We start from the raw sequence: 9707 nt of genomic DNA on the forward strand, positions 1-9707 counted from the left end.
CTTAATGCAACATGTTATTTTCCTTGAAAATACAGTATTTGATAGTGGGTTGTGCAGAAAAGGAAACATCAAGCACAATATTTGAGAGAAATATGGCTCTGTCATCCTGCATTAAAAAAAAGAAAGAAAAATCATTTTCCACATTTGGAGATTATCAAAGGAGAGAGCATATGTTGAGCGAAATTGCTATGGGTGGGGTTCAATATTTTATATGTATTTACCTTAATTTTGAGGTGGTCAAGGGGGTGATTATGAGTGTCCACACTCTTTCCTTCTACAAATAATCTCACCAGTGGTCTGAACTCTACAGCTTTCCTGGAGGCCCATGTTTAATCAAAGCCCAGAGGAAGGTGTCATGAGGTAGCTCCTTCCATGGAGCTTTCTGAGATCAGGAAAATGCACCACCAGGGAGGTTGCAGAGTGCTGGATAAACATTGACGGGTAAGAAAAACACATGTAATATATAAACTCCTGTAGGCCATAACTGCTGCTGATACAATATGTATTTCTCTTTATGGCCAACGATCCAGACAAAGGATGGTACCCTATCCATTATTTGGTGTTTGTTAAAATGGTGGTGGTCTTAGCAATATATCCTTTGACACAATTTTGTTGCTGTTCTCAGACACCAATCTCTAAATGTTTGTTGTTTGTTTTATTTTTTGTTTTTCTGTAATTGTTGCATATGTTTTAATTAATTTAAAGTAATGAAAAAAAGAAAAGGACATGTAAAAAAAGAAAAAGACATCTGAAGGCAGCCCTGTTTAGGGAAGCTTTTAATGTTTAAGGTTAGGTTATTGTATTTTAATGTTCTGTTGGAGGCCACCCAGAATGGCTGGGGAAACCCAGCAAGATGGGAGGGGTATAAATAATAAATTATTATTATTATTATTATTATTATTATTATTATTATTATTATTATTATTATTATTATTACCACTATCCTTGGCCATCTCACAACAATACTGTAAGCTCAGGTCTCTACACCAACGGATGTTCTAAATAAACACTCAACTGCCCTGAGAAGGGGTGCTGGTGGGTGGAAGCCACTTTCTCAGAGAAGGAACACAACTGAGAAACTGGAGGACATCTATCAGTACAGCAGTCAAGGTATCTGGCATAAGCACAGGTGCTTATGTCCTCTCTCAAAGCAGGCATAATCAATTGCTTCTCAGGTTTCTTTCCAGGGCTTAGTAAAAACTTGGGCACAACAAGCTAAAAGCCACCCACCCTTTGTTTAATTATATCTCATTCGGGAAGAACCGAAACTCTGGTCATTAGTTTTTAAATCAAATCTATGGCTATCTATACATATTTACTCGGATTGAAGCCCCACTGTGCCCAATAAGATTCCATACCAAATAGGTATGTATATGTATTTCAGCCTTATTCTGCCTTAAGTCTTGAATTCCAGTTTGCACAATAAATATCCTGCTCTCATTCATGTTTCACACAAGGGAAAGAGCAACCTGGAAGGGGGGAAAAAACAAAGGCCAAATTTGCAACTCTGTGTCTTACCTAAAGCATGTTGCATAGTGCTTGCATGCCGTACGTTACAGAGTTTCAGTATACAGCAAGTCATTTTTCAATGTGATACTTGGGGATGGCTCCAAATCCTGAATTGCATTTTACATTCTGATGCCATCAGCTCCATTTAAAATCCAGGTATTACGCGTCTAGTTAAGGATGTTTGAAGTACAACGTGCTCCATGTGACTGCATTCTTTACTGTAAAACTTTTCAATATATTATCACTCTACAAAGTAATTGAATTAATAAAGAGGTCATATCGCTGTCATGATAGATATTTCAGTTGATGAAGTGTCATTAGAATCATTTTACTTATGCAATTTAGATTTGCTCAAATATATCATCTCTACATACCAAACCCATATGAAGATTACAGTACATAGCTCCCCAGTCCAAAGTTGTCCAAATTTCCACCTACATAAAAATTATGCTCTGTGAACACTTGATCCATGACTCCTGATATATAGAAACTAATCTTATTGTCACTTACAGTCCTAGAGATTAAGGGATGGGGCCCATAAAACAGCTATTAATCATGAATAGGATGTCACACTGCTCATTGCTAGCAGACATTCTACACAGCTTCATTACAACAAATTAGTTATCAATTTTGAGCATTGTTCATACTGTGCTTTGAATTTTTGTATCATTTATTTTGACAAAACTGAATTATTTGCAGCTTTTATCATGAATACTTGCCACAAGACATCAAACTTATTTAATAGCAGCTGCAATTTGTGGAATTGCACTTCCAGTTAACAGTGGCCAACAACTGAAAAATTCACTGCAATTTGATAAATGATAGCATTAATAGAAGTGGGTCTTTAAATTTTTAATAGGCCAATTGCTTAACTTAACTAGGGCCAAATGCTCAGCTGAACTTCAGTTGATACATCTTAGTATAAACTGGAGAACCCAGTTTCATCCACAACACAGTAGTTTGCCGGTTAAAACATGTTGACTTGATAATGTATCTAAAAATATTAGCGTTGCACTTTATAGTGTTGTCTCAGGTCACCATATACAAATACACTATATAATACATATACTGTTATGGTATCAAAGCCACTATTACTACAAAACTCATAAAAGGTACCTCATATACCAAGGCTGCAATCCTATGCATGCTTGCTTGAGAATCAGTCCCATTGAACTGACAACGATCTTTTAGTAGATATATAAGATTAAGCTGCACAAGTCCTGTTCTTAGAATTTCAAAAATAATTATTATATTGTGCTAATCCAAAAATTTATTATTGAGAAACCCATTATGAACAAGGCTTTCCTTTATCTTCTTGATTGTGTGTGTGCTCACTTTATATAGAAAAACACCCTGAAATTTACATTACAAAGCCAGAAAGGTTTAGAGCCTTGCCAAATGATGCAATTATTCCTTCAGTTTAATTTTGCCTAAAACAAACAGTTCTTCATCAACTTCAACAAAGATCCTACCAGAAAACTATTAAAATTGAATCTCATGCTGATGAAAGAAAACCAGGAAAACTTTCAAAAACAAAAATGCATTTTATGCTTTACTTTAAAAAGAAAAAGAAAAAGCATCTGTTTGTTGGGAGGAGGGAGACAAATGTAAAATGGATTGAAAGACCTCTAAAGTATATGAATTATCTACTAGTTCTTGGAGGTAAAAAATTATCAGCTTAAGTACTTTACAAAATTTGTCACTCCAACAATAACTATTGGGGTAGGGTGGGGGTGCAGCAGATTGCTGGAATGAACTCAGTGAAACATTGTTAACCGGCTCCAACAGCTGATACTCTTAACATCTCTGTTTATGCTACGTTTTCATGGAGTTGATTTGACAAATTAAATTCTTTTGCTCCAAAAAGAAAAAGAATCCTCACGGCTTATCCTAAACAGATTAGTCAGTTTTCATGACACATACTAAACACAAAACTTTTAAAAATGCAATGCCCATGGACGACAAACAATAAGAATCTAACTTACTGAATACTTTCAATAATTTTCAAGAGTACTCCTGAAACTGGCAGAATGCTTTGTGTTCGAGTCATTAGTAGTTATGTTAGGATGTTTGCTTGTTTTTAACTTGGGAAGAAAGTTATTAAAAGGTACACCTAGTTATAAGAAATATCTAGACGTTCTGTGTTTAACAACGTGTTTCATATGCCATTTTTACATGAGCATCATGCTTGCTTGCTTTTTGCTTATTCAGAACACCCACAGGTTACACAAAATGAATTGGTGGGTCATCGCTGTACCTTATTATTCTTACGAATTAGGCCAAACTTATTGAATTCAGGATTCTCTTTTATTTAACAGAATAAATGAGTGCTACTAACACAACAACAGTAAGTACAGAATACTATTTTTCTCCACTAACTGCAACTGTAAGCAAGAACTGGTAGACAGTACTTTATTAGAAGTCCTATAGTAAGCACACGTTAGAGAAATTAATCATTCATTCCCTGTAGACTGCTTATGTATTTCATCAGGCCATTATCTGATCTGAATAACAAGAACAATTGCATAATGAAATGCATTACTGCTGACACCAGCAACTTTATTCTATCCTCTTCAAAAATGCAAGTACCTTTACAGCACAAAAGGGGAAGAGGGTTTTAGCCCCATAATTCCTCTGTGCCCTAATGCACTGGCCCACAACAGTTTCTTGTTCACCTGTATTTTATATTATCAAAATGTAATTGCATGATATTAAACACGATATGAACAAGTATACATTTCAGGAAAATTATATCAAGTCATTCCAGTGATATAAATATAATTTTCAAAGACCGGGTTCAGCATTCCCATCAAATGTGTGCTCATTCAAAAAAACATGCCCCCAAAAAGAAAGAAAAAGTTTCCAGAAAATACTTCAAAAAAAATGATAATGCATCCTAGTCTCAAACAACAATAGTCAGCACTGCTGTGCTAAACAATATTCTGCAAAACTAGCAAACAAATCCCTTGGCTTGGCTGAATACATTAATGTGTTGCGAACCACTTTTATTAATAAGCCAACCGAACCTGACCATCTTGTGTAGTCTCAATACAATTCCTGACAAGACACTTATTTTTTGCAAGAAAAGCTCTCTTACATTCACTTGTTTCATGTTTCAGAGACCATTAAATAACCTTTAAATGGCCACAAATGCTGCTGTTTAAAACTATTCTAATCCAGCTACCATGAAGCCAACATTAATTCATTCTTCCTAGAACTAGCAGTCTATGCTCTCCTAGTACTCCCATCATTATGTTTATGGTAACTGTAAGCAATTCTGACTTCACTGTACATGCCAAGCAATACTTTGTGCTAGTATTAATATCTTAAGCCAGTTTTGCTTAATTGGCCTTAGCACAGTGCATATTACAAATCTGATTAGAAGTGCTAGTGAGAAAATCAGTTTTGCAAGAAATAAAACTTTCATGTTTCAGTACAGCCATTGGCAGTAGTATAAGGAGGAAACTTTCAAAATCAACCATTAATGGTCACACTTGAACTTGGGAGCAATGCATGTTCAATATAGTTTGTCTAGGGTATTGGAACTCTGAAAATAGTGAATCCTCAATACCTTGGGAATATTAAAACAATGAAAGCATTACTCATATTAAATAATTTTTGCTGCCACATCATCTTTCATGATACAGGTAGTTTCTATTTTGGAAGAAAAGAGAGTTTAATTCATGACTGTAGATATTGCGATCCGCAGCATGTACCAATTTTTTTTGCCTAGGAGCACAAAATTATTCTAATCAAAATCCATTTGGCAATAACAAACAATGCTGAGATGTTATTGATTCAACCTAGTACATTCAGAACTGACTCAACTCTATTTCCACTGACAAAGGTTTTATTAAATATTTGAAAACATAGTCTCTCTCTCTCTCTCTGTATATGTGTTTGTGTGTACACACTTTTTTTTTTTTGATTGGCTATGCTCACTGCTCATTATTTTGTCCAGTTGCAATAAGTTAATCCTCAGATCCCCTTCAGGTGGTCAACAAAACCTAAACCAAACCAGCTACAATCCGTCTTTCTGACCCAAGTGGAATAAGGCTCTTAAAACTTTTTTTTTATATGCAGAGATGTTTCTTAGGCTCCAAGATGGTACCCCTTGTGTCAGGCAAAGCTTTTACTTCCTTGTCATTAACTAACCTCAATCACACAGCGTCCATGGCCTTGTCGAAATTCATTCTCCCACAGGACACACAGATTCTCAGCACAAAATAACACCGCATCTGGAGCCTAAGTTGTGTCCTGCATGCGCCACTTTCAAATCAAAACACTGTTATGATGTAGGCAATGCTTAACATTTGAGAATCTGTCTCAAAAGACAAGGGTAGCCAAGAATGGGGGCTAAGGTAAAGAGAAACTGTATCCAAGCAAGTAAACCACAAGACTATATTGCTACCATGTATTGGTACTTGAAGACTTAACTGACACCTAGTGCTACCTTTCCATTTAAAATCCTCTAGGTGTCTACGGAAGAACATCTCTTTGTTGGAAAACGGGGGGGGGGGGGCTGGTTCAGATGAATGTTCCTATATGTCCTAACTCGGGACTTAACATCTCCAGCAAAAGCAACAGCATTGCTCCTGTAACTCTTCTGATATTTGAGCTTCACAATATAGAAAAAGGAGGAATAAAAAAAGCTCAATGCACTCTTTCCCCCCCCCAGCCCCCCACCCCATGCACACTACCAATGGTCGCCGCCGCCGCCCCTAAGTTACATGACTCGCGATGTTGTATGTACAGCATCGCATCTGCTTACGGGGGCAGACGGGATGAAAGAGACAAAACACAAAAATAAAGAGTCTAGGAGGAAAGAAAACCGACTTACTAAATGCAGCCAGCTCGGACCTCTCCGGAAAATCTTAAGGAGTCTTTCCTTTCCGCTCCTGCCGGTCACCTTACGAGCAGTGCTCCTATTCCACAAAGGCCACGAATGAACTGCAAAGACAACCACATGTCACACGCCCAGCAGGTTTGTTTTGGTGCCGAGAGAAGATTGCGGGTGCGAGGAGGGCTGGGTGCGGGGGAGGGAGGGGGAGAAGAGCGCGAGAGGGAGGAGGGGCGAGAGGCGGGCGAGCGGGCGCTTCAAGTGCTCTCCTTCCCCCCTCCCTCTCTCCTCGCAATTGCGAAGCGGGTGCCGTTCTCCCACCCCTCAATAAATAACTCAGGAGAGGGTCTTTCGCTCTCTCTCGCGCGCCGTGCCCAATTCGCCGCTCTGCCAGGGCGCGAAGAAGAAGACGACGACGGTACCTGCAACTCTCCCCTCGCGCTGAGGCTGCCAGAGAAGAGGAGGAGTGTGGTGGCGAGGAGAAAGATTTCTCTTTTTTTTAAAAGAAAGAAAGAAGGGGGCAAAATAAATAAATAAAAGGCGAGGGACGGCGAGAGGAGGAGTGTGTGTTTGTGTGTGTGCGCGCGAGCGCGCGCGGAGGCTGGGAAGTCAGGAGCTCCTTGGCAGAAGCGGAGCAAACGGATAGCGGGGAGTCGACGCCGGTGCTGTGGAAGAGCAGCCCTCCGAAGAAACCCACGCAGGGCGCGGGGAGAGAGAGGCAACCGGCGCGCTCCTCCCGCCGGCGAGAGGGAAAGGAGGCGGCAGCAGCAGCAACGCACACACAAAAAGCGTCCCCTTCCTTGCACGCGCAAACACGAGCTCCTCTCTCTTTCCCTCGCTAGGGCTCATGCCCACCGCCGCCGCTACTACCAGCAGCAGCAGCAGCTGAAGCCGCTCTCCTCACACTCACCTGCATTTCCTTAACGAGCCACTTGATGGCTGGCAGTGGCTCGAGGCGAGGCGCTTTCTTGCTTTCTCTGTCGCGCGCTCGCCGGTGCCTGCCTATACTCGGCCAAAAGCCGCAGGGGAAAGGAAGAGGGGGGCGCTCTGAGGTGCGGAAGGAAAGACCGCCCAGGGAGCGAAAAAAAACTATCGTCTCGAGACTGTTGTTGGCGCTTTACCACCAAGAAAGGGGTTGGGGGGGGGGAGAGAGAGAAGAGGGGTGGCGGCAGGTTGAAGGTGTCGGAATGCTTTGTGAGGGGGGGGGGCACACGTGTAACACAAAGGCGGTCTCGCTGGAAAGTGACCCTCCTTTTCTCACGATTGTCACCTCAGGCGCCACTTTATTCCGCGCTCCTCTCAGTCCTGACAAGAAGCAGCTCCCCCTCTCCCTTTGGTGACCCCCTCATATAAGACCCGCGGTTTGGCTGGGGGAGGGGGAGGTTGTCCCCCCCCCTGCGAAAAGACAAGCATAAATCTTCATGAACTTTCTGCTTCCCCCGCCGGCGCACTTCGAGGCGCGCGCGCTCCGCTCGGTGAGGGGAAACGGGGCCCAGAGGCGGACGGACCTTCTCTCCGCTCTCCCGTTACGCTCAGATACAACGGCCAGCTCCTTGCTGTCCTAAGACCCGCCGCCGCTCCCTCCCTCCCTCCCTCTTCGGCGGGTTTATCTCCTCTTGCCCCCCCCCCGCGCCGCCCTGAACGATGAAGCAGTTAATAAGGCATGGAAATAATACACCTTCACGGTGCTAATGACCCTAGTCACCACTTTTAAGAAGGCTGGGAATGGGTGGTTTCAGAGGAGCTGCCTGGTTTCCCGCCTCCCCCCTCACGATCTCTTCCAGGCGTAAGCACAGATGATTCCCAGGCTATTAATATGAGGAAGGCCCTCGCTCTCCCTCAAGGAGCTGCGTTTACAAGGGAAGGAGAGCGCATCGGACGAGAGGGCAGCGCCGAACAGGACCCGCCCTGCCGGTGCTTCCCGCCTCGGGCGCGCCCGACCCGGCGACGGCGTGTGCTCCTCCTGCCGGTTGCCCTCGCTCGCTTCCCTCCGCTTGCTGGGTTCACCGAGAGAGCGCGTCGATTCCCCCTTTCCAACCTAACCCGCCCCCTCGCCGTCTTCCCCCTTCCGCTTCTTTCTCCCTTGACGATGCTTTGTGTGTTTTAAATAAAGATTTCGTTCTGCCAACCCGCAGGAAGCTTTTAACAAGATGCAGCTGAGCGTGTCGATATCATAGCTTTTGACTGCTGCTCAAGCGTGCGCCTCGACTCCCAACTCTGCTCCGGCTTCAGCTTCGCCGGGGCCGCCGCCGCCTCACGCTGCGGCCCTCTCGCCTTAGCCTTCTCGGAGCAAAGGGGAGGCGGCTTCTCCACCCGCTTCCCCCCACTTAAGGGCTCTTCTCCACCCTGTTAATGTCTGGGGAAATTTTACCTGGAGGAAATGCACAAGACTTAAGGATCTTGCAAGAAGTCTGTGTCTTTTTTTGGGGGGGGGGGGGAGAGAGATGAGTCGTTGGTGTGCAAAGCAAACGGCCATTACAGTGGTACCTCGGGTTACAGACGCTTCAGGTTACAGACTCCGCTAACCCAGAATTAGTACCTCGGGTTAAGAACTTTGCTTCAGGATGAGAACAGAAATCGCGCAGCAGCAGCGCGGCGGCAGCGGGAGGCTCCATTAGCTAAAGTGGTGCTTCAGGTTAAGAACAGTTTCACGTTAAGAACGGACCTCCAGAACGAATTAAGTTCTTAACCCGAGGTACCACTGTATGTACATCCATCAGGTTCTGTACATAATCCTTCCCTGAAAAGGAAAGTGTGCACATTTCCCTGTCAATATGCGTAACTTCCCCACAGGCTCTGTGGAATGGGCAAACCTCAACTCTCCTTTTGTGCATTCTCTGGGCAATGTGCACATTCGCCGGTCAGTATGCATAGTCTCCAAGAAACATTCCTCCCCACCTGCATCTCTTGTTCAGAAGGGTGCAAATTGCACTCCCCATGCTGATTCTGGACCACTGCCTAATTTAACGCGGCCCACAACATACCATGCCGATGATGATGATGATATTTGTTTATTTATTTGTCCCAGCCACTCTGGGCAGCTCCCAACAAAAAAACACTAAAAGCACAATATAAAGGTAAAGGTAAAGGTACCCCTGCCCGAACGGGCCAGTCTTGACAGACTCTGGGGTTTGTGCGCCCATCTCACTCTATAGGCCGGGGGCCAGCGCTGTCCGGAGACACTTCCGGGTCACGTGGCCAGCGTGACAAAGCTGCATCTGGCGAGCCAGCGCAGCACACGGAACGCCGTTTACCTTCCCGCTGGTAAGCGGTACCTATTTATCTACTTGCACCCGGGGGTGCTTTCGAACTGCTAGGTTGGCAGGCGCTGGGACCGAGCAGCGGGAGCGCACCCCGC

The 9707-nt window shown here is 43.8% G+C and overlaps 1 protein-coding gene across 27 annotated transcripts in view; it reads right to left on the reverse strand.

Annotated features, from left to right (window-relative positions):
• The window catches only part of PTPRD (protein tyrosine phosphatase receptor type D), a 1185728-nt gene extending 1178369 nt beyond the window's left edge, over positions 1 to 7359 (reverse strand). For 10 of the 27 annotated variants that reach the window (XM_081176026.1, XM_081176025.1, XM_081176023.1 and 7 more), the window contains exon 1: positions 6350 to 6537. The gene's annotated coding sequence lies outside the window, so the exon portion shown is untranslated. Of the gene's footprint in view, positions 1 to 6349; positions 6538 to 6771; positions 7166 to 7259 lie in introns of those variants that run through there. The other 17 variants (XM_081176034.1, XM_081176032.1, XM_081176030.1 and 14 more) reach the window with 5 other exon arrangements.
• Between the last annotated feature and the right edge of the window lie 2348 nt (positions 7360 to 9707).

Source organism: Podarcis bocagei (genome assembly GCF_964188305.1).
Source record: "Podarcis bocagei genome assembly, chromosome: 17".
NCBI classification, from domain to species: Eukaryota; Metazoa; Chordata; class Lepidosauria; order Squamata; family Lacertidae; genus Podarcis; species Podarcis bocagei.